Source organism: Ambystoma mexicanum, chromosome 12 (assembly GCF_040938575.1).
Source record: "Ambystoma mexicanum isolate Mex_15411 chromosome 12, UKY_AmexF1_1, whole genome shotgun sequence".
Lineage (NCBI taxonomy): Eukaryota > Metazoa > Chordata > Amphibia > Caudata > Ambystomatidae > Ambystoma > Ambystoma mexicanum.
The window spans coordinates 825842002-825865530 of NC_090936.1; positions in this window are offsets into that span (position 1 = coordinate 825842002).

The window sequence follows — 23529 nt, forward strand, 5'->3', positions numbered from 1 at the left end:
TTACCTTGTCGCAGGAGTATTCTCCTAATGCGGTATGAGAGGCTTTTTTATAAGCCGCCGGCTGCACTGTGATTGATTCCCAGCTATTCTAAATAACAGTGCCAACGTACAGGTCTAAATAATATTTTCCTTTCAAAATAAAAAAATACATTGAGAGTCGCCATAACGGCGTGTTTGAGCAATGATGCTTTTATTACATGCAGCACGATATTTGACATGACACATTATTGACACTTAGTACCGCGAGCAATCCACGTCATGATGCCAGTTCATGTCAGATGGCCCACGTGATCGAGCTCTTCAGTACAAAGCCAAGTGTGTGATGGGAGGTTGTCATTCAGCTGCTGCCTGTCCTGCACTCAGTGTTTTGGAGTTTTTGTGAGGTAAGCAAGTATCAATGTACCAGCACTGATTCATTTTTTCTTAAAAAATATAGATTCTCAAATCCTCCGTATGTCTCCTCCATAGGAATGAGCACTAGCCCTCCTTTTGAGGCACAGCATCTACTTAAGAAAACTGACCAACTGGACAGTAAATGTATTTTCCTAAAATTCCCACAGAGATCAATGTGATATGCACGTACCATTATCCAAACGTATATATTATCTTCACTTCAGGGTTGACCAGTACAACACCTCAGAGGCCCTGGCTAGCATTACTACACCACTGAGTAAGTGACCACAATGTTACTAGTCAATGATGACATGCCAATAGACATCTCTGTGATTTTAATTACCTTAAGTAAAAGATCGACGCTGTTCCCCCTTTTTGAAAGCTTCTTAAAGACAACAACAAAAGTTTCCATTGATAGCCCAATATTTCACAAGGTTAGTGCATTTCCATGAGTGTGTGTCTTTATTTATGAAATCCCATGAAATTATTAGCATTACTGATTCATGCTAGTCTTCATTAAGAAGACAGAGGGCCTCATTATGAGTTTGGAGGTAAGAAATAGCAATTGCCGGCATGCCAGTACTAACGTGTCCGTGTTGCACTGCCCCCGTAATCAACGGCTGATTACGAGTCTGCGCGCATGCACGTACTGGCATGCCGGTAAAGGGAAAAATGGCCATGCCTGTAAGGCCCTTACCGCCCCAATAGCAGCATCATTGAATGCGCAGAGACCTCCGCTGGCATCACTGTTACCGCTAAGAGCGGCACCATTGGCACCAGTACCGCTGATAATGGCACCGGTAAAACAGCCACCGGAAGTAACGTCATTGCGTCAGAACGGGAAATGCGCCAGCGGCCATCTTTGAAAACACATCCTCTGCAGACAGGACCTGCGTCCGAAAACACACTACCCTGCCTGCCAGAACATGTCAAAGGCAACCATAAACGGTACCCCTTGCCATAGAAAACCCAGGTTCAGCGATGATGAACTTAACATGCTCGCTGATACACTCATCAAGCATACTGATGTTGTGTTTTGCGCTGATATGCACTGTGCAGCGCAAATAACGAAAAGAAATATATGGGAGGAGGTTGCCAGACAGGTATCTACCAAGGGGACAACCCAACGCTGTGTGAAGGACTGTCACACGAGATGGGATGACCTGCGGCTGTGACTGAGAAACATCCATGAAGTTGGCACGGTGGGAGGAAACGTGTAGCTCCATTATGGATATGGAGGCAATCGATGGAGTTGGCCATGCGGAGACGGGAGTCCCATCATCGAACGATGACGGTGAGTGACCTTTGCGCAATGCAGCAATCACCTCACACACCTGATAACCCAAGTACAAAGTTGTCCTCCTAATGAGAAGTAGATGAGAGCAAATACATGGCCCATCAGCCCCACATAAACACATCCCTAAACAAAACACCACATCCCAGCCACAAAAACACACAAGCAAACTCAATGCCACTAACTAAATGATCACACAATTGCACACACAAACAACATATGCATGCACACACACACACATCCCTGTTGAGATGCTGGCATCAGCACCTTCCCATTAAAATGCATGCTGCAATCCTCTCCACTACCAAATAAACACTTGACACACAACCAAACAGCACATGGCACACAGCGCCTAAGCCTAGGCTACAGCACGCAAGCCACGACACCTGTAGGCCACCCAACAGACACCATGGACATCATGGCAACACCAGAAGGATGCTAATATAATTCCCCCCCAATCCTGCAAGCACCATGAGTGCCCCTCAAACATGCACATGTTAGGCAGAATCATGTGTCGTACCCTGTGGGAACCCTACACACAATTAAGACTACAAGTGTAAGTATAATTTCACCTTTGGTACAAGCCGTTACTACACAGTAAAGTGGTAGCGATGGATGAGCAGCCAGACTTATCTCAAGACTAAAGTGAGCAGTAGAACAAGTTACACAAAGAACCAACAATCACAGTATTCAAACTAACACTTACTCAAGGTTTCTTGGTAAAAGAATATACATTTATTTACACATTCAGTTTGAAAACATTACACTAGCAAGAGCAGTTCAATACCACACACTAATAAAACAAAAATACACAACCGGTAAGTAAATGAACAAGTTTAGCTTCCCTGAAGTGGGAGAAAAATGGCACTTTATATACTTTAAGAAGGGGTAAAAAGACAAGGTTATCAGAATAGACAGCACAAATACTTGCACAGGCAGGGCAAAGGGTTTCAGTAAACTACAACCAACAATTCAATCCATAGGTCTGCCCCAAAGTGAATGGTCCAGAGTTTTTGTAAAGGATAGCACAGTTCTGGAAGTAAAGAATATGGCTTGGTGAAAAGCTAGGCGAATGTTTAGGGAAGGACAAGCCTCCGAAGTTGAGAAGGTTTCCACAAACTTTCGCAATGGCCGAAAAGAATTCCGGACCGCGTTTGCACAGTACCTTGAAAGTGAAGAAGAGCTGTAGCTGAGGCAGTTGTTCCTGGCAGTTCGAGCAGATCTCGCTGTTCCTGAGCTTCAGTCGTGGGGATAGGAAGGAGGACGTCGGGAGGTTCCTGCACTGCCCAGGAATGAGGCCAAAAGCTTTAGCAGGATGTCAGTTTAAGGTGTGAGTGCCTTAAAATCCACAAGCTGGTTTCCTTCCCTCTGGCTATCCGGTTTTCAACAGCACTCTGTAGAAAATTCGATCAGATGGGGATAGTGTCCAGGTGGCTTGTGAGTTGGTTGGTCCCACCAAACACAAGGGAAGAATTCAACCTTGAAGGGCTTCTCTGTGGATGGAGTTTCAGGCAATTCGGACCTGCAGCAGGGCTTCACCAGTTGCCTTCAGCTCGTCTTCGGTTCTTTCGTTCCAGTGATCTACTCTGCTTTCCAAGTCCCAGAGACATGCTTTTAAACAGTTATCCCCCATTCACTCCAGCCTGGCTCACTCACACAGCAGGGTGGCTGTCCTTGTTGGACAGCCAGCTGGCCACTCATGCCAGATTGCATTCAGGTCTCCTAGGAGACTAAGGACAGGCAGTTTCGGGCACCTCCCTCCCTTCCTGTCCACCCAAGACACTCAGGAGCCAGAGCAGGGCTTCAGCACTGAAGCCCACCAAAGGCCAACAAACAAAGGGACCAATCCTGGTTGGCGTGCAGAGACAAACACAGGAAGCACCTTTCCTAAAAGAAATGGTGAAAAAAGTCAACCGGAGTCTATTTTTACAGATAGGTCTGAAGTGCCATATTGAAAAACATGGCTGACCCGATTTTTTAGCTACTGTTGTTCGGGGTTGGGAAAAATCATGGTAGTTTGATCTAAACAACAGCCACCAGCCATTTAAAGTAGGAAAGGGTAACATTTGTTAACTGAGTGTTTTGACTCAGGGAAAGCTAGGCAACCCCTCCAGTACTCTATAGGAAGATAGTGTGAGCTGGGTCTGTAAATTTAAAGAGACTAGTAAACTCAATTTAACTTTACCTACTCTGGGAGACGGTAGTCAGTCCCAGAGAAGGTATTTAAACCTTGGGAAATCTGAAAGACATCCCTGTTCCACTTCATTGAAGGTGTTGTGTGACACAATGAAAAAGACGATGCCTATGGAGTTGTTTTAAAACTCCATAACCAAAGAACACAAAAGTAAAACACACTTCAAAATACGTGAAAGAGTGGGAAAAAAGGATCACACTCTTTCCATGTAAAAAAATCAAATCCTACAAATCCAGCAAAGTTGCTGGTGGTCTCAAAAGGTAAGGGACATTAGCACATTCTTGAGAATTCTCCCTAACAGCACACAACAATGCACATGACCAAAATTGTACCAACATCGATGCATGCAGGATGTAAGTTCTCCCATGACTGATGCCCTGCCTCTCCACCCCCCACAGGCACGAATCCAAACAGCGATGGCAAACATGCCACATCAACAGGAAAGACACCTGCACGCATGTGCAGGGGTGAGGATGACACCACCAGGCCATCAACATCTAGGCCTGCAATGCGTAAGAAAGGCACACCTAAATCACACACCAGTGCCCAACAGGGTGCACACCCCCAAGACCAGGAGAAGCAGCCACCTGCACCAGTCACTCAGGAGCACCATACCGGAGACATATGTGCCATCAAGGCACACTTTGTAAAAATATGCAGCAGCCAGAAAGGTTGAAACAATGAGAAAAGGGCCCAGCCAGCAGACACCACTTGCTGACGATGAACCAACCACAGTGGCCAGTGATGTAGAGGGTACACATTCAACAGCCACAAGTTCCATGGGAGAAATGGCAGCCTCAGCACAACATAGCGCTGAGGAGGACGATGGGCTTGAAGATGAACACACTGCAGGACCTAGCATTTTGGGGGGTGGCCAACACACCCCAAGCATGCAGGACACATCACCATGCTCCCCTGAACATGTGGCCGGTGCCCACAGCACTGAAGAGGAGATGGCTGAACATGGCTTCAGCCCCATGATGAGTATATCACCACTTCTCGCACCACCTCCCGTACAACCATCTAGAAGCACATGCATACGGGACATGGATGGGCGGCAGAGGCACATGAAGGCTAGACAGCAAGCAATGAATGACATGGTTAAAGAGCACTTGGCCAAAGGGGAGGCCACATGCAGGGCTAACAGGGAGAGCACACAGGCAATCATCCGTGCATTGAATCTTGTGGCGAGGCAGGTACATGAGGGCAATTTAGCCTTGACACAGGTTGTTGACTGAATGGCTGGCAACATGGCGCAAAAAACATCCTGCCCCGGCCGACCCACAACCACCATCATCGAGCACAACTCCTGCAAGCTCGACGCATACGAGCCCTGTGCTCAGGTCCCTGTGTAGTGTGTGCCGTCCGGAGCTACAAAAACCACTATCCAAAAGGGGACGACAATAGCCAGGGACACTGAGACATGTTATGTGGCAGTTTGTTGAACTCAATTTGGGATGAGGGGGTGTGGGGGTGTTGGGGGGTTGGAGGCGTGGGGGAGGCAGGGGTGTGGGGATGTTGGGGGATGGGGGTGGGTATGTGGGGGTTTGGGGGGGTGGGGGTAGGTAGTCTGTAATGTAATGTGGGTGGAGGGTTAATTCATGTACACAGTACCATTTCATTAATGCACCTGCTGTGTGAAAAAAATAGCATGACTGGACATTGCTTCTTGAGTTTTTGTCAATTTATTGTTCAAAAATGACCAGTGCCTAGAGTCTCCCAATCCCAGTGCTCAGTGTTACACATTACCGGCACCTTCTGTGACCCAGTGCATCAAAAATATTGTGCTATCAATGATTGGTGTACAGTACATCCCTCACGAGCACCGCAACGTGGCCGATGTACAGCATCTTCACCCGGTGGTGTCTGGGTCATGTCAGGTGGCAGAGGAACGTTGCGCAGGATGCACATGTTGTGCAGCATGGCACATACCAATACAATCTTGCCCACCTTCTCAGGCCCATAAATGAGTGCCATATCCGACTTGCTGAGGCAGCCAAACCGTGCATTCAACAGGCCAAAGGTCTGCTCTATCACCACGCGAGTGCATGTATGTGTACGATTGAAGTCCTCTTCGTGCAGGTTTAGTGGATGCCTGACAGGGGTGAGGAGCCACAGCGTCAGGGGATTGCCGGCATCACCCGCATGGGAGGAAAATTAAGTGTGCTTGTGAGTATTTATGCCATTCCATGTGTGCACTGCCTGTACATTGTTCATGTTCATATGCACTACATTTCCAATGGCAGCTATTGCCTTCACATCTGATGAAATATCAGGCCTCTGTACTACTCTGCAAGCCATGGTGGGGGGCATGGGTGACATACACAACTTAGGGACCTTGACATGTGATACACCACTCACCCAAATGAAGTGTGAAGGTCCATGATGTACTCACATGTGAGGGGTGTATGGCAGGGAATGCAACCAAATGCATGTTGAGCAAGGTATGATGCATTTGGCTGATGTCCAATATGATACAGGTGGGATTGACTCTCATGCTTTCAAATTATTGATGACACCATGCACGTGTCCCTCAACACCTTCACCCATATAACCATGACACGATGTGATTGTATGGTCCGCCAGTGTAGGGATGCGTCCCTTTCATGATGCAGGGTGTCAACTGGCATGCTGGTACTTATGTACTGTGGATTGTTCAGGCACCAAACGCACTCATGTTGGTGATGCTCACTACTTTATGGAATCTATATTAAGCATCCTAGTGACAGGGGATTCTTGAGTTTGCCCTCATCTGCACATGCAGTGTTCTTGTCGGGTGGGGCAGGGACAGGGGATTCCCTGAGTGGCATTTTACATTGTGCAGTCATGGATTCATGACCTGTGAGGTGCTTTGATGCGCTAATGTGGATTCAGCTTTGTAGCTGCAGGATGGTGCATCATGGTACCTGTGGGTGCGGTCTGATGATGTCCAGTGAACATGTGCATGGGTGGGCGCAGAAATGGAGTATGACATTTGTACATTAATTTGCAGCCATGGTACGTCTGCATCCATTGTCAGTGTCATACATCAGGTTGGGATGATTAGGGTCACAGTGTTTGCCACCAAGGACAGTGCCCGGAAAAACCAAATGAACCCCATGGCACAGGAAGCAGACAGGTTGCATATGCATGTGATTCCCCCACCCCCAAAATGAACCCCATGGCCTAGGAAGCAGACAGGCTGCATATGCATGTGCCCCCCCCTAATGAACACCATGGCCCTGTTGTCAGACTTACCCAACAGCCAAGCACGTTGTGCAGCATGTCGTTCCATGTAGCGGGGACCATGGAGTTCCACAGCACCATTGCATCATGTGTGGATCCTGGGTATCTGTATATTTGTTATCATCTTGCTTGCATTACACACCATCTGGACATTGATGGAGTGGTATTGCTTCCGATTGTGGTACACAGCCTCCATGGCATGCCGGACTACCAACTCCACATGGGTGCAGTCGAGGGCACCAATGACGTTAGGCGTGCCTGCCAGTGCATGAAATGCAAGTTTGGTGTCATTCACCTCCTGTGCAGTCCGTGGTAGGGATATGTAGGCACTTGCGTGCTTTTGGAGTGCATCCAGCACCTGTTTCAGCACACCGGAAAAGCATAGCTGCGAGATGCTATGCAGCTGCCCCACTGTGTGCTGGTAGGTGCCTGTGGCCGGGAAGTGGAGCAGACAGTACATTCAGCACAGGGGGGATGGCGGTGCGGATGTCGATCAGGCTGACCGTGTCTTCATGAAGGAGATCCACAATGGTGGTGATGGTGTCCCTGTCCAGGCGGTACAGGGTGTGGATCTGTGCTGGGGTTAAGTCGAATGGACTGGCCCTTTTGCGAAGGATTGGTGGCTGCCTGCAGGGAAACACTGCCTGCACTGGTGGTATTTGCTGGGCCAGTCTTAACCTCCTCCTCCTCCTCCTCCTGTGTCTCCTCTGTAATCCCTGGAGTACTGCCTGCTCAAAGAGTAGCAGTGCAGGCATGTCCTCCAGCTCCTGTATCGCAACAGCTAGTGGAATAATGTTGGTCTTGGTAGGGGTGTGGTGTGTGGGTGTTCACCTTTTGTGCTGCACCAGACTCCATTGCCTCCACCTGTGCTGATTGTGTGCACCTGTGGCAGGTCTGAGCACAGCAGATTGCCATTAGCGGCTGTCCCGTGATGTCGGTGTTACCGGCATCTTGGTGACCCATCTTAACGGCATCTGGATCCCAGTATGTGCATGTCCGTGCGTCTCATAATGTCCTCTTCCTTGCGGCATACTGCTGTCACTGGCACGGTGGACACATGTCCGCGCACAATCGGTACGGTGATGCACAGTCACAGCAGGCCTGTGTCGATGCCGGTAAGAACGGCATTGCAAGTTGTGATTGCCCGGTCCGGTCAACAATGCCGGTATTCCCTTACTGGTGTTATTACCGGACCGACAACCTTGTAATGAGGCTCAAAATGTATCTAACTGAAGAAGGAAAAGTCTAATTCCCGAAACGTGTAGTAGAAGCAGGAGTACCTTCCACAAAAAATCATTGTTTTTCAATAAGGAATACCCTTGCTGGCTTACATGATATCGTATTTGTCTCAGGAATGAGTTGAAATTATGCAGTGACCATTGTCGAGTTGAAACAAAATTGTTCTTGGTTAAACTTAATTCTTGTTTTGACTCCCACAAAATCACTTGTAAAAATTGTTTTAGGATCTTTTTTGTTGACTGAAAATGTAAAGAACTGCATTTGAACAGAATTTCTTTACACACATTTGGAATTCATAAATTCTTCTTTCCATACTTATGTTATATTTTGTTGACTTATACTGTGCACTGCTACCACTCAGGGGCAGTCTCCAGGCGCTCACATGGCTCTGCAAAAAAAAAAAGACGGGGTTGGTTAGTGAGGGTAGAGGGATAGGATAGGTCCAGAAACAGGAGAAACCTGGGTCGGTGTGTGCTAGGTTGCAGATGGCTTGTTTGCATGCACTGGCTAGCTCTATCCATAATGGTGAGGCCCAATGCCTGGGTTGTTTGTTGTGTGTGAATATCTGTTATGTTGGTTGTGTGTTTGTGCATGTGTTTGTGTGTTTTATGTGTACATTGGCTGGTGTTTAAGTTTATGGTTGCGCACAATGACTTGTGTACGTAGGGGCATGGTCCAGTGCCTGGGATTGCTTTATGCAAGATATGTTAGGTATGTGTTTGTGTGTAGTTTGGCTAGCCCATGGGCTTGTATAGTACAGGGAGGTGTGTAGAAAGGCAGCAGGCATGAGGGGTGGGGGGGTTTAGTACATTGGGTACCCTGAAAGCTTTTCCCGATTTCTAATCTTCATGATTCTCTCTAAATTTGACACAAGGCTAATCTTCACAAATGTATGTAAATGTGGGGCAAGGTTAATCTTCACAAATCTATCCAAATATGACGCATGTCTATTCTTCACAATTCTTTCGAAATGTGAGGTAAGGCTAATCTTCACAAATTTAATGTGACACATGGCTAATCTTAACAATTCTACCTAAATGTGGTGCATGGCTATTTTTCACAATATGTCTATTGTAACACATGTCCTGCCCCCAAAATACAATTGAGTGCAACACATTCTGTTTCGCACAAAAAAATCTGAATCTTGCATGGCATCTGCCCCCTAGTCTACTAGCAAATGGGTTGCCATGTAAGTGCAAACCATTTCCTTCCTCAATTCAGTACAATGGCTCTCTATGAACCATATCACAATGGCTGACTATGCAGGGTAGCACACTCAACTCAGAGGCTAACTATGTTAGCACTGTTTACATAGTAGTAGTAGTGTAAGAGTAGCTGGGTTTCTGGAGCACATCAATGGTTGTGCTTCCTGCCTGTATCGCCTTAATATAGCTAGTTATATGGTGTGGCAATGTCAGCACAAATTAGCTATTGTGCGGAACACAATGGCAAACTATGGGGCACAGCACAGTTATACATCCGAGCGCAGCAGGGGACAACATCAAGGCTATACCAGCAGTTTGGGTGTGAAGTATGGTTACCGTACGTAATTAAGGCTCCATCTGGAGTATAGCTAACTTACACACTTAGACTGAGTGCCAAAATGGCTACCTTACACACATTAGGTTAGATGATAATAGGTAATCAGAGTGGGGTGGATATACTGGAATAGAGCAATGGCTGTAATCCCCACCCACATTACACTTACCTTATCCTTTTTAGTACGTTGTCTGCATCAGGCGTCACAGGCGAACACGGGCAAACACAGAGTGGAGTTGCTTCGATGGTAGCTGCCCTTTACCTTGTGTCCCTTAGCCGGTGGCCGCCTGGGCAAGGCTGCCATCGAAGGGCCTCTGAAATTCTGCGATTGCACCCACGGGGGTATGGGGCTGCAGAGACGAATGTTGGGGGAGAGATGGTCTTTTTCGCTCACCATTAACATTCCTGCACTAAATAAACCCCACATATGCTAAAGGGGGGGAGACACCCCTTACTCCACTGTGTGTAATATGTACTAGTCAACCTCTGACCACTAACAAAATACAAATAAATGGAGCTCTACTGAAGCCCAGAGACTCCATTTTGTAACACACTAGACGCCATATTTGGCTAGGCCCAAGAATTATCTCTAAAAACATGCCTCTCCCCTGTCCAGCACCTTGCACAGACAGCCCAGGCCACCCTGCCTCCTGTCAGCTCCACGCAAACCCTGTTCTCACGGAAGTCTAGCCATTCATTGTTGCAACATTCAGTACCGCCCGGGGAAAGATGAATTCAATGCATGGTGGGAGACCAGAGCAGGCCTCAGCCCAGGAACACATCCATCTCCACTAACCTGCCTGTGTTCTCTCGACCCCCACACAACCAGGTCTCAGTTCACTTGAACCATGCCCCTCTCTTCTTTTGATACAGATACACATCTGACCCCTTGTAGTGACCAGACCAAAACACCCACCATAGCTCTAATCCCATGTATCAATATATCCTCTATAGAACAACACGTGTCTATTTGTATCATGAGGCTTCATGTGCCCCGACCTGGCATCACCACATCACAAAGCTGACGTGGGTCACTGCACTTGAAAAAACTATCAAGATCTAGCACAAATAAAAATTCCAACTTTGTTTTCATGGGGAAGGAAAAACACTTGCTGCAACAAAACCATCATCATCCCTGACATGCGGAAAGGAACTGCTGCCTTAATGGATCACTACTGGGTGTGCAGCAAACAGATATACTTGCACCTCCTGTCATCATGGAGGGGCTACTGTGCTCTGGCAATGCTGCACTCTGCACTGCTGGTGATTCCAGAGAAGCACATCAAGGGGCAAGGGGTGCCCGGCAAACAGCAATTGGCACCCCAACCAATGAATGAGAAACCCCCATCTACGATATACTATCAGAAGCTGTAAGATCAAGTGTCACGCAAAAAGAGAGCCTCCAACTACCTCCCTAAAGACTCTTCTGTTCTCTTGGCACAGACCCTGATGAATACAAACTTTTCAGTTCCGCAGAGACATTTTTTGAATCACTGATCACCAGCATCCAAGCACGAGCAAACACCAAGTCACTCCAGATAATCCGCTGAGAGCTAATCCAGCTGGCCAATGATACTGAGGCAGGGTTCAATGTCATCAAGGTAGAACTAAGTGCACTGAGGCTGATGATGATGCAAAACTGCTACGTCTTCAACCTCCTCACAGCAATAGAGGGAAGTGTTTGCTGAAAAATAGGGAGTGCATGTTGCACTTTCAGACCTTCTTCAGATGCTGCTAATGGGACTCTATCACATGTAATTGCTGCAGTATACAAACTTGGAGTGAGAATGAAAAAAGAAGGTGGTGTCCAGCCCAGTGTCTGGTTCAGCATGGTGTTCGACTAGGTGCCATCATGGCTCGGGACAGCAATGAAGCTACTGGTCCCCATAATCGCCTTCCTCCTGCTTATCTTCTGTGTGTGTCAGTTAGGGGTTTGATGCTGTGCAAAATTGATTCCTAGTAGTGCGATGATGATTGTCACTATAGGCAACAAAAATAGTACTGGGAAAATGCCTCATGATACTAGGGAAGCCCAAGTGCAAACTGGTGAGAACAATGAGCCCAAATACTGGATGGTGGCAATATATAACATAGGGGATGTAGTAGATAATTACTATCACACAACCATCAAGAAGCCCCAAGATCTTGAGAACTACAAAGAGGTATGGGTCGACCTGGACGGGGATGCGGATTGTATTTACATGACATGACCCCCTGAAGAGTATGCACGGATGGGGAGAGTCTCAGAAATTTGTGCAGAGCTCGGAAGCCAATAAAGGAAACTCTCATCTGGGATGAGGCAGTAAAAAGGGCCGTGGAACGTAGATGTACTGGGGGAGGGTATTCATTACTTTAGTAGTAACGAAAGGGGGGAATGTTGAGAGAGAGATGGTCTTTTTCACCCCCCTTACCATTGTCGCACTAAATAAATCCCACATATGCAAAAGGGAGGGATGCCCCCTTCCTCCCCTGTGTGTAATATGTACTAATCAACCTCTAACCACCAACAAAAGACAAATACACCTAGCTCTTCTGAAGCCCAGAGTCTCCATTTTGTAACACAATAGATGCCATATTTGGCTAGGCCTGAGAATGATCTCTAAAAACCTGCCTTGTCCAGCACCTCACACAGACAGCCCAGGCCACCCCGCCTCCTGCCAGCTCCACACAAACCCTGTTATCATGGAAGTCCAGCCATTAATTGTTGCAACATTCAGTACCGCCCGGGGAAAGATGAGCTCACTGGACTGTGTGAGACCAGAGCAGGCCTCAGCCCAAGAACACATCCATCTTCACTAACCTGCCTGGGCTCCTTGACCCCCACCCCACCAGGCCTCGGTCCACCGGACCCATGCCCCTCTGCTCTTTTGATACAGATACACATCTGACCCCTTGTAGTGACCAGACAAAGCCACCCACCATAGCCCTAATCCCATGCACCAATATATCCTCCATAGAAACTACACATGTCTATTTGTATCATGAGGCATCAGGTAGATCAAAACCATCAAGACGGGCACTTGGGTCTGGGGCATGGTGTTTATGGTGTCATGATTCCTGCCCCTCATGTCCCCAGCCCTCCAAGATGTCAGGCTGGAGCCAGGCCACGATCACCTACATGGCCCTCAAGGGCCTCTACATCCCTCCAAAAACCCACTTGGAGTCAGACTTGGCGCTTGTGGCACCATACTCACTCACTCCCATAGTATAATATTGGGGATTGGATTTATAGTGCATTAATGGGGACAAGATGGATGCCCCCACATATTTCGGTTCCCAGAACTGCATGTGCAGTCTAGTCTTTTGGGTGTGGTTCAGCCCAGGGAACCTGGGATACCCAGAGACTATTTAAGCCACACCCAGGCAGAGAAACATGTTTTGCGTTTTCTGCACATGCAGCGTGACACTCACCGTGTTCGGATCAGTCTCCAGTAGGCCTGCATCTTTCTTCTGCGCTCAGCTCCTGCAAGAACAAGAACACCATTAGGAACAGCCTTACCTTGCGGCGCTTCTTCCCATCATTCACCACTCCTTCTGTTCTGCAGGCATCTTCGGCGGTGTCATTCCCATCCCGGCACGCCGCTTCCTAAGGAAAAGGGAAAAGAGCAGAAAAAAGGCATTAGTAAGCATTCTGCAAATCTTCGCTTATTTTTAAATACTGTACGAGCTTCAAACGCTTACCTGAATCCCAGCCTCTCTGGGGGAACTCTGTCTCCGGAACTTCTCATCCATCTGCAAGAGGGAAAAGACAATCCAGGTTAGCGTGGAAACATCTAGAGGTGCCGCATATCGTGCTTACCCACCGCATTTGTTCTTCATAACCGGCATCCACGCTGAAAACGTTGCGGCACCCAAAAGAAACAGAAAAAGAACTCAGTTCAATACAAATACGAAAGGGGTGCATCGCGCTCTCACTCACCTTCAGTGCTACTCATCTCAGGAGCACGCCGCCATCCCGGGACATCGGCCATCATATAAGGAAGGAAAGGAACAAAGTTAGAGACCTGTTCAAAAGACTCATTATACTTACCTGTCGAACTCTTGCCAGTGAAGTAACTAGACAGCAACAAGCCCGCATCAATCAATGCGTCCCTGCGCTGAAAGCAGGACGGAGAGTGCACTATCCAAGAAAACAAGGTGAGCTGTGGATCAAAGGGAAGGGTTGGACCCCGGTGAAGAAGGGGTTCAAGCACACAGAGACAATAGAGAGTTAAACTCTACCAGTCCTGTGTTTCAGGCCCAGTCTCCAGTCGAATAGCCTCCAGGGAAGGGTTTGAGGTCGTAAGAGGTCAGAACAGGCTGAGTGACATCCCCGTGGATACCAGGTGAGCGTTACATATGGGTGCCTGGGTGAAGAGGGTATATAACCTGTCAGTGAATTCTGAAAGCTCCCCCATTTATGCCAAACATGTATGCTTGCAGTTTGTCTCATGCGCTCAGATCCTGTTGTCGTAGCTTAGAGAGTTAGCAATGTAGCACTTTACCAACAAGACCTTCACCCCACGGAGATGAGCCCAGCTGACCCACATCCTGCGGGATCGACACCCAAGCAACAGCTAATCCAACGTGGTCACCCCATATGGATACACAATCTACCATTGTGTCTCACCAATTGTATTGCAGAGTTGTGTACCTATAGTGTGGCATCTCTAGTGACGCGATTTTTATTTATAATGTGCTGCCCGTGTAATGTTTGGCCGGGCGTTCTCCAGGCATATGAGTTCCCTGCATGCACAACTTATCTTGTTTACCTTGCAAACCATCTCCTGGTCTCATTCCCTAGCGGGGTGTGCCCATTATTTTCCCCTTTTGTATGACTTGTTGGGGAGTGGGTGCCTTTACCAATAAGAACCAGAAGGATGTGGGGAGGGAGGTCAGGGGATGGATGAAGGTAAATGAGAGAAGGCAAAGGGAAGCAGGGAGAGATGGCCACCAGGACAGAGGCAAAGAAACACCTGGCTGCCTGAGCCAGTTGCTGAGCGGTTGGGTGAGGGAAGGAAAAAGCAAGAAACAAACAAAGGACAGCAGCACTAAGGCAGGCCATTCCAGATGTCGAGCAGATCAAAAATCGGGTTGAGGGCCAAAAGAAAACACCAAATAAATTCCTCAGAAAACCAGGTACTAGCTCAGAAAAAGGATTAAAATATACACACCAATACCTTCAAAGGGCACTAAAGACATGCCAAAAACAGATCATAATCAAAAGAAAGGCACTCACCAAGCATCATACAAACGGGGGAAATGGCCACCAGGACAGAGGCACAGGGACCCCATATAAATAAATCCACAGAACACAAATGGGCCTCATTATGAGTTGGACGGTAAAAAATTGAAATAACTGGCATGCTGATGCAATCGTGTCTGTGTAGCACTGCTGCTGGAATCAACGGTTGATTCCGAGTCAGCGTGCACGCTCATACCGGAATGCCGGTAACGACTGCACTGGCATGCTGGCTAAGGGCCTCCAATCCCCTGGTAGCGGCATCATTAATGCCGCAGACATGGGCACCGGCATCCTAGATGCCGTAATGAACGGTACCATTGACACAGGCATCCTAAATACGGTACCGGAAGTGCAGGCACCGGAAGCAACGTCATCGTGATGGAATGGGAAATGCACCGCTGTCCATCTTTAAAAACACAATCCATTGCAATCCTCTGCCTACAGCACCTGGATTGGCAAACTGTGGACTGTGTCAGCAAGGAGATGGCCAAGGCAACCCGAAAATGCACAGTACGGTAGCGTAAGACACATTTTAGTGATGACAAACTCAACATGCTCACCGACACACTGGTCGAGCATGCAGGTGGCGTGTTCTGCCCAGACCTATGCTGTGTGACACAAATAAGAAAAAAACCCATCTTGGAGGAAGTGGTGCAGAAGGTCTCTGAGGTAGGGACAACCCCACACACTGTGAAAGACTACAGGAAGCACTGGGATGATCTGCAGCTGCGTGTCCATAACATCCTCTTAGAAAACCGCAGCCAGGTCCCAAGCAACAGAAGGCGGAGCATCATCACCCATAAATCTGGCACATTGAGAGGACATAAAATAGAAAAAATAATCAGGATGGGAGATCCTATAAGCGGTTGTGTGATTCTAAACATATACATTTATTTCAAACACACAAAATCTTTTCAATTTCACAGTTATTTTACAGAACTTTCGATAAGCACGAAAGTAAGTTGACAAAACGGACAGGTAGTGATTAAATACAGTGAAAATATCAAATGAATATCAACCTCTATAGTGTAGAGGTAACAAATCCAGATAAAGGCACAGTTACAAATGATAGTAGGACGGACCTACAGTTGAAGTGAGGTGCACCCGGGACGGAGAATAGTGTAGGGTATAATTAACACAAGGTGTACACAACAAAAACTACAGAACATACACAAAGGGGAGTTTTTTGCAGTTGTGTCACAGGAGATCGACACACGTGTGTTTCGGCCATCTTGGGCTGGATTTGTACCCTGTCTGGGTGTTGGCCTTCCTCAGGATTGACACCTAATGTGGTGCTGTCTGTGAAATCTGTGGGTGAGATAGAGGCTTTTAGGATCTCGGGGTGTGGCTCAATATTTTAGGAATTAATACATAATGGCTTAGTGGTGCCACGATGATACATTGAATAGTGTATCGATGTACTGCTTACCTGCTGCTGCATTAGCAGTTTGGTGCTGTGTTAGGACAATCCTCAATGTTTGTTGGATTGTAGGTGCAAAGTGCACTTCATGTTAGCCATGGGATCCTGGTTGTGTTAAGTTGTGTGTCCCGAGGACGGGGCGTACCTGTATCTCCAGAAGTCTTGCGTGCCGAGGTAGCCAGGTCGTGGTAGAGGTAGACACGTAGCTGATGAAGTCTTCGCAAATGAAGAGTAGCGACGCAAAGAACTAACCCCGGACCCGTCCTGTAATACAGGATTGAACTGGGGCCAGCTCCTGACGCCACGAATGACGCTTCCCAATATTAACGTGGCGTCAGAACAGTGCAAGCACTGACTGGGAAGGTCGTAGATGTTTCTGGCAGGTACCGGCAAAGTATCCCAAGCAGCTATCCAGGATAGTGAAAGTACAAAAGTAGCCAGTACAGGTAAGCTGAGAGTCCAAGGTACCAATGCCGGTAAGCAAAGAGTCTATGGTACAGGTACAGGTAAGCAGTGAGTCCAATGTACCAATGCAGGAGAGCGGGAGAAGCAGACCAGGACCACAGGAGAATCAGCAGGAGGCGGGCAACTCAGGCAAGGATGAAAGCAGGAAGATTCCCCAAGGAAAGAGGCCAGGGTACACAAGAAGACAGGTAAGGGAAAGGAAGGGAATCCAGACAAGGGTAGGGGCAGGGAAGGACACAGCCCAGGCACAGGATCAGGACTCAAGAACCACAGAACCAGGGAGCGAAGCGGAAGGGAACCAACCGCGTTGAGACGCGATGGGAAAACTAATTTGGATTGCTTAAGTAGCGGTCCTGTGTGAAAACGAGGCTTGAACCGCGCTGCAATGCGCATGCGCGAATGGATGTCGCCGCGCGAACGAGGTATGGAACGCAAACACGTTCGAACAGCTGCGTGAACGACACCCATGCCCCACACGGGCCAGGACAGAGCAAATCCGCCGGGGAAAACGTGCCCGGGGCGGCGCGTCGTCTCCACAATCTGAGACGTGGGTACAGCCGCCAGGAACCAGCACGCCCCCCAGAACCCCGCCGCCCAGCACAGGTAGGTGTCCTAACACTATGCTCCCCACCAGAAAGACCCGGAGCACCCGGTTTCCAGGGATTCCTACGAAAAAATTCCCGTAGCAGACGGGGGGCATGAACGTTCACACAAGGTTCCCAAGTCCGATCACAAGCAGGGTAACCCTTCCAGTCCACCAAAAATTGAAGCCTACCCCGGAAGAAACGGGAATCACAAATCTCCTGCACCTCAAATTCCGGAGTGCCTCCCACATCAATGGCCGTGGTTCGAGAATGCGAACGACCGTACGGATCAGACCGAAACGGTTTAAAGAGAGACACATGGAAGACGGGGTGAATCCGCCAAGACTGCGGCAATTCCAACTTGAATGCCACAGAGGAGATTCGTTTGATCACCCGGAAGGGTCCCAGAAAACGGGGTGCTAATTTAGTCGGGAGATTGTGTACTGGTAAATTCTTAGAAGAGAGCCATACCATGTCCCCAACCTGGAAAGCTGGCTCACTACGCCTTCTCCTATTAGCCTGTGCCTTCATACTTTCACATGCCTTGGCGAGAGCTCCTGTGGCCTGGATCTGATTCTTCTGGATGTCAGCAACCATCTGATCCGCGGAAGGAACTGTACTGGAAGGAACAGGATGAAATGGAATCAACCTGGGATGAAGACCCGAAGAACAATAGAAAGGACTCATTCCAGTGGCTGAGTGTTTAGAATTGTTATAAGCCACCTCAGCTAGATCCAGATGTTTTGCCCAGTTGGATTGAGAAGCATTGGAAAAACAGCGTAAGTATTGCTCCAAAGTCTGATTTGTCCGCTCAGTCAGGCCATTGGATTGTGGATGATAGCCGGAACTGAGTGCACGCTGGACACCCAAGTGACGGCAAAGTTGCTTCCAAAAGTCAGATATGAACTGAGATCCACGGTCTGAAATAATCTTCTCAGGAAGTCCATGTAAGCGATAAACAGAATGTAAAAAGGCCTGAGCCATACTACCGGCTGAAGGTACCTTCCGGAATGGAATGAAATGGGCTAGCTTAGAAAAACAGTCGATGACCACCATGATGCATGTATATTCTTCCGAGGGAGGGAGGTCTACAATAAAATCGGTGGCAATAGTATGCCAAGGATATGGTGCTCTCTCGGTGGGTTGGAGAAGTCCAATAGGTTTCTTTCGTGGGATCTTGACCTGGGCACACACTGGGCAACATTCCACATATTCTCTTGTCTGCCTAGCCCATCCTGGCCACCAAAATTGGCGAGAAATCAGTTCCTGAGTGGATCGAATGCCGCGATGTCCCCCAATCTTAGAATCGTGTAATGCTTGCAGGACGGCAGTCCGAAGTACCTCAGTGGGGAGGTATAACCGATTGTGAAAGAAGAGTAGGCCACCGTTCTCCCTAATTGAAGGGTGTTGGAGAAGTAAGGAATACTTGGGATCCTTTTGAGTGTCCTGTAGGATGGTATCCAAGCATTGAGATATAACCAACAAGAAGTGTTTGGAAGGAAGTAATTGTTGAGCTCGATGATCTAGTTCAACGTTGTTCTCCAGGGAGCGAGAAAGAGCGTCAGCCTTCAAATTGCGTGACTGAGGGATGTAGGAAATTGTGAAATCAAATTGGGAAAAGAACAAGGCCCAACGAGCCAAACGAGAAGTACGACACTGTAAGGAGCGTAGGTACTGTAGGTTTCGGTGATCAGTGTGTACTTCCACTGAGAATCTTCCCCCCAGAAGATGGTGACGCCATTCCTCAAATGCAACCTTTATGGCCAATAGCTCCTTTTCAATGATTGCATAATTTCGTTCGCTGGATGTTAACTTCCGGGAATAATAGGCAACAGGAACCTCCAACCCTGTCTGTGGATCGTCTTGAAGAAGGACAGCCCCAACAGCAAAATCGGAAGCATCTGCCTCCACGATGAATGGCCTGTTCTCATCAGGATGATGTAAAATCGGGGAAGTACTGTATGCCTCCTTCAGTCTCTTGAAAGCACTGGTTGCTGTTGCAGTCCATCTGAACGGAGTCTTGTTGCTGGTCAAATCTGACAAAGGTGCGGTTACTTCCGAATAGGCAGGTATGAAACGCTGGTAAAAATTGGCGAATCCTAAGAAACGCTGAAGAGATTTCAAATCGTAAGGTTGTCTCCACTCCTGAATCGCCCGTACCTTGGCAGGATCCATGTGTATTCCGGATTCACTAATAACATATCCAAGAAATTCGATACTACTCTGATGAAAGTGACATTTCTCAGCCTTGGCATATAAGTGATTGTGATGTAACCGACCAAGAACCTCCTTCACCTGACGTGGATGTTCCTCTTTCTCTTTGGAGAATATCAAAATATCATCGAGATATACCCATACGGATACACCAATCAAATCCGAGAAAATGTCGTCCATTAGACGTTGAAAAACGGCTGGAGCGTTGCACAGACCAAACGGCATTACACGATACTCAAAATGCCCTGCTGGGGTCTTAAAGGCCGTTTTCCATTCGTCGCCCGGCTTGATGCGTACTAAATGGTATGCCCCTCGGAGATCCAATTTAGAAAATATCCGGGCATTCCGCAAAGACTCCATAATGTTGCGTATCAAGGGCAACGGATATCGATCCTTTCGTGTGATGTCGTTTAATTGCCTATAGTCCACACAAGGCCGTAAAGTGCCCTCCTTCTTTTTCACAAAGAACAAAGGGAATCCCGCAGGTGACTTAGAAGGTGTTATATAACCTTTCTGAAGACAGTCATCCAAGTATTCTTGCAGGACCTCTCTCTCGTGAGGTGATAAGGAATACAATTTGCCATGAGGAATTACTGCATCGGGTAGTAGTTCTATGGCACAATCAAAGGCTCTGTGAGGTGGCAAAGGAATGGTACCAGGTTCAGAAAATACCTCATGGTAATCGTTGTAGTCGGAGGGTACCGAAGACAAGGTACACACTTGGAGCGGTTCTGATCCTTCTGTCTGAGTGGCAATAGTGGAAGATCCGGTACTAGGTCCGAAGGTGTTACACTCTCGACGACATCGATTGGAAGCGAAGGTCAGGTTACGGGAAGCCCAATCAATAATGGGGTTATGATGTAATAGCCACGGTAACCCCAGAATTATCGGGTATGAGGGTGATTTAATCACATCAAGAGAAATCAGTTCGTGGTGTTCAGCTATCTGTAGCTGTAGCATTCCGGTATGTTGGCGAACCGGACCGGAGGCCAAAGGGGTTCCATCAATTACCTCCACCAGGGTAGCACAACTCTTATCAAGCAGAGGTATCCCGTTCTTCTTGGAAAATTCAAAGTCCACATAATTACCTGAGGCTCCACAATCCAGAAGACCCAATACAATCACTGATTTACTATGCCAGGTAACCCGGATCTGAAGAGCCATAAGGGCCACCGGAGTCATGGGTGGATGGTTCGTCACAGGAATGGGAAGGACTGAAGAAATCGAAGGGCCTGTCACTGCCTTCCTCCGTCGCGACAGGCCTCTTAGTTTTCCACCTTCTTGATTGGTCGCAATGGACAAGCACTGAGAAAATGTCCGGCAGTACCACAATACAAACAAAGACGGAGACTTCTCCTGCGTCTTTTCTCAGCCTCCGATAATGGTCCTCTGAGTGCTCCTAGCTGCATTGGTTCTAGACCCATCTCCAAACTGACAGGTGCACCTCCAGCCTGAGGAAGTGGTCGGGGAAGGAACCTCTCTAACCGACGTCTCTCACCTCTTCGTTCGGCCAGGCGATGATCAATACGTAGGACCTGCTCCTGGAGTAACGGCAGAGTCTCAGGTTCGGGTATGTGAAGTAATTCGTCCTTGTATTCTTCTCTTAGGCCGCGTCTGAACAGAGTCTTTTGCGTTACTTCGGGCCATTGAGAGTCCGTAGCCAATTGACGGAACTGACTTATATAAGTGATAATATCACTGGATCCTTGCTTTAAATCCATCAACTGATTCTGTGCCGTAACTGCCAAATTGGGAGACTGAAATACCTCCAAAAATGCTTTCTCGAATGCCACAAAATCATTAAGAATGGGACTGTTAGCCGATACCAAGGGAGAAGCCCAAGCCAAGGCACTTCCTGTTAGATTTCCCAAGATGTAGCCAATCTTAGCCTTTTCTTGTGTGAAATGTGATGCCCGGAACAAAAAATGTATCCTGCAATGGTTGCAGAATTCTGCCACACGCCTAGGATCACCATCAAACTTCATGGGTGCGGTAGAAGCCATTGGTGTCTCCGCATGTGGAATAACAGGAGTTCCTTGCATGACCATCTGGCGGAGATTGAGATTCTCCTGACGTAATACCGCCATTTCCGCTCTTAAGGCTCTAACTTCGTCATGGATCTCCTGGGATTCCTCCATCTCCGTCTCAGAACTGGGTATAAGGCGTCTCAATCTGTTAAGTTGTGTGTCCCGAGGACGGGGCGTACCTGTATCTCCAGAAGTCTTGCGTGCCGAGGTAGCCAGGTCGTGGTAGAGGTAGACACGTAGCTGATGAAGTCTTCGCAAATGAAGAGTAGCGACGCAAAGAACTAACCCCGGACCCGTCCTGTAATACAGGATTGAACTGGGGCCAGCTCCTGACGCCACGAATGACGCTTCCCAATATTAACGTGGCGTCAGAACAGTGCAAGCACTGACTGGGAAGGTCGTAGATGTTTCTGGCAGGTACCGGCAAAGTATCCCAAGCAGCTATCCAGGATAGTGAAAGTACAAAAGTAGCCAGTACAGGTAAGCTGAGAGTCCAAGGTACCAATGCCGGTAAGCAAAGAGTCTATGGTACAGGTACAGGTAAGCAGTGAGTCCAATGTACCAATGCAGGAGAGCGGGAGAAGCAGACCAGGACCACAGGAGAATCAGCAGGAGGCGGGCAACTCAGGCAAGGATGAAAGCAGGAAGATTCCCCAAGGAAAGAGGCCAGGGTACACAAGAAGACAGGTAAGGGAAAGGAAGGGAATCCAGACAAGGGTAGGGCAGGGAAGGACACAGCCCAGGCACAGGATCAGGACTCAAGAACCACAGAACCAGGGAGCGAAGCGGAAGGGAACCAACCGCGTTGAGACGCGATGGGAAAACTAATTCGGATTGCTTAAGTAGCGGTCCTGTGTGAAAACGAGGCTTGAACCGCGCTGCAATGCGCATGCGCGAATGGATGTCGCCGCGCGAACGAGGTATGGAACGCAAACACGTTCGAACAGCTGCGTGAACGACACCCATGCCCCACACGGGCCAGGACAGAGCAAATCCGCCGGGGAAACGTGCCCGGGGCGGCGCGTCGTCTCCACAATCTGAGACGTGGGTACAGCCGCCAGGAACCAGCACGCCCCCCAGAACCCCGCCGCCCAGCACAGGTAGGTGTCCTAACAGGTTGTTAAATAAGTTGCAGGATCCCAAGGGCTGGAACTGGGCCTGGATCAGTCCCAAAACTGAAGGAGAAAGCACAAGCCCAAAAAGGGCATCAGTGCTATATACAAGTTGGTGATATATGGTGTGAGAGTTCCAGTTGTCGAATGGGAGGACCCACGAGGGGTCTGTGTATTCCATTGAACAAGCGACCCAAAGGTGGGTGCTCATGGTGGTCAAGGTGGTCATGACCTAATGTGAAGTACGTGGAGAAAAACATCTCAGTGGATTGCACTTGCTCAAGGTGGCAGGTCTAGTGAGAGCCACATTATGGACTAGTCTCAGTTGTGTGAGAGATCAGTGGTTGCCAGGAGAGAGTAGTGGCTATGAGCCATGGGTGTTAAAAAATGGCTGGCACTGGTTTATCCCAGCGGTTAACATCGGGTGAGCCAGGTCAACAAACTCTATTTAACACGTGATGGAGTCTATGAATTCTGTTTGTGTTCTCACACATCGTGCGGTTTTGCTTGATTGTGGCTAATGATAACAGGCTAGTGATGACATGTGAGCCAGGCCTACTAAACTCTATCATACACATGGTAGAGCCCATGAATTGCCA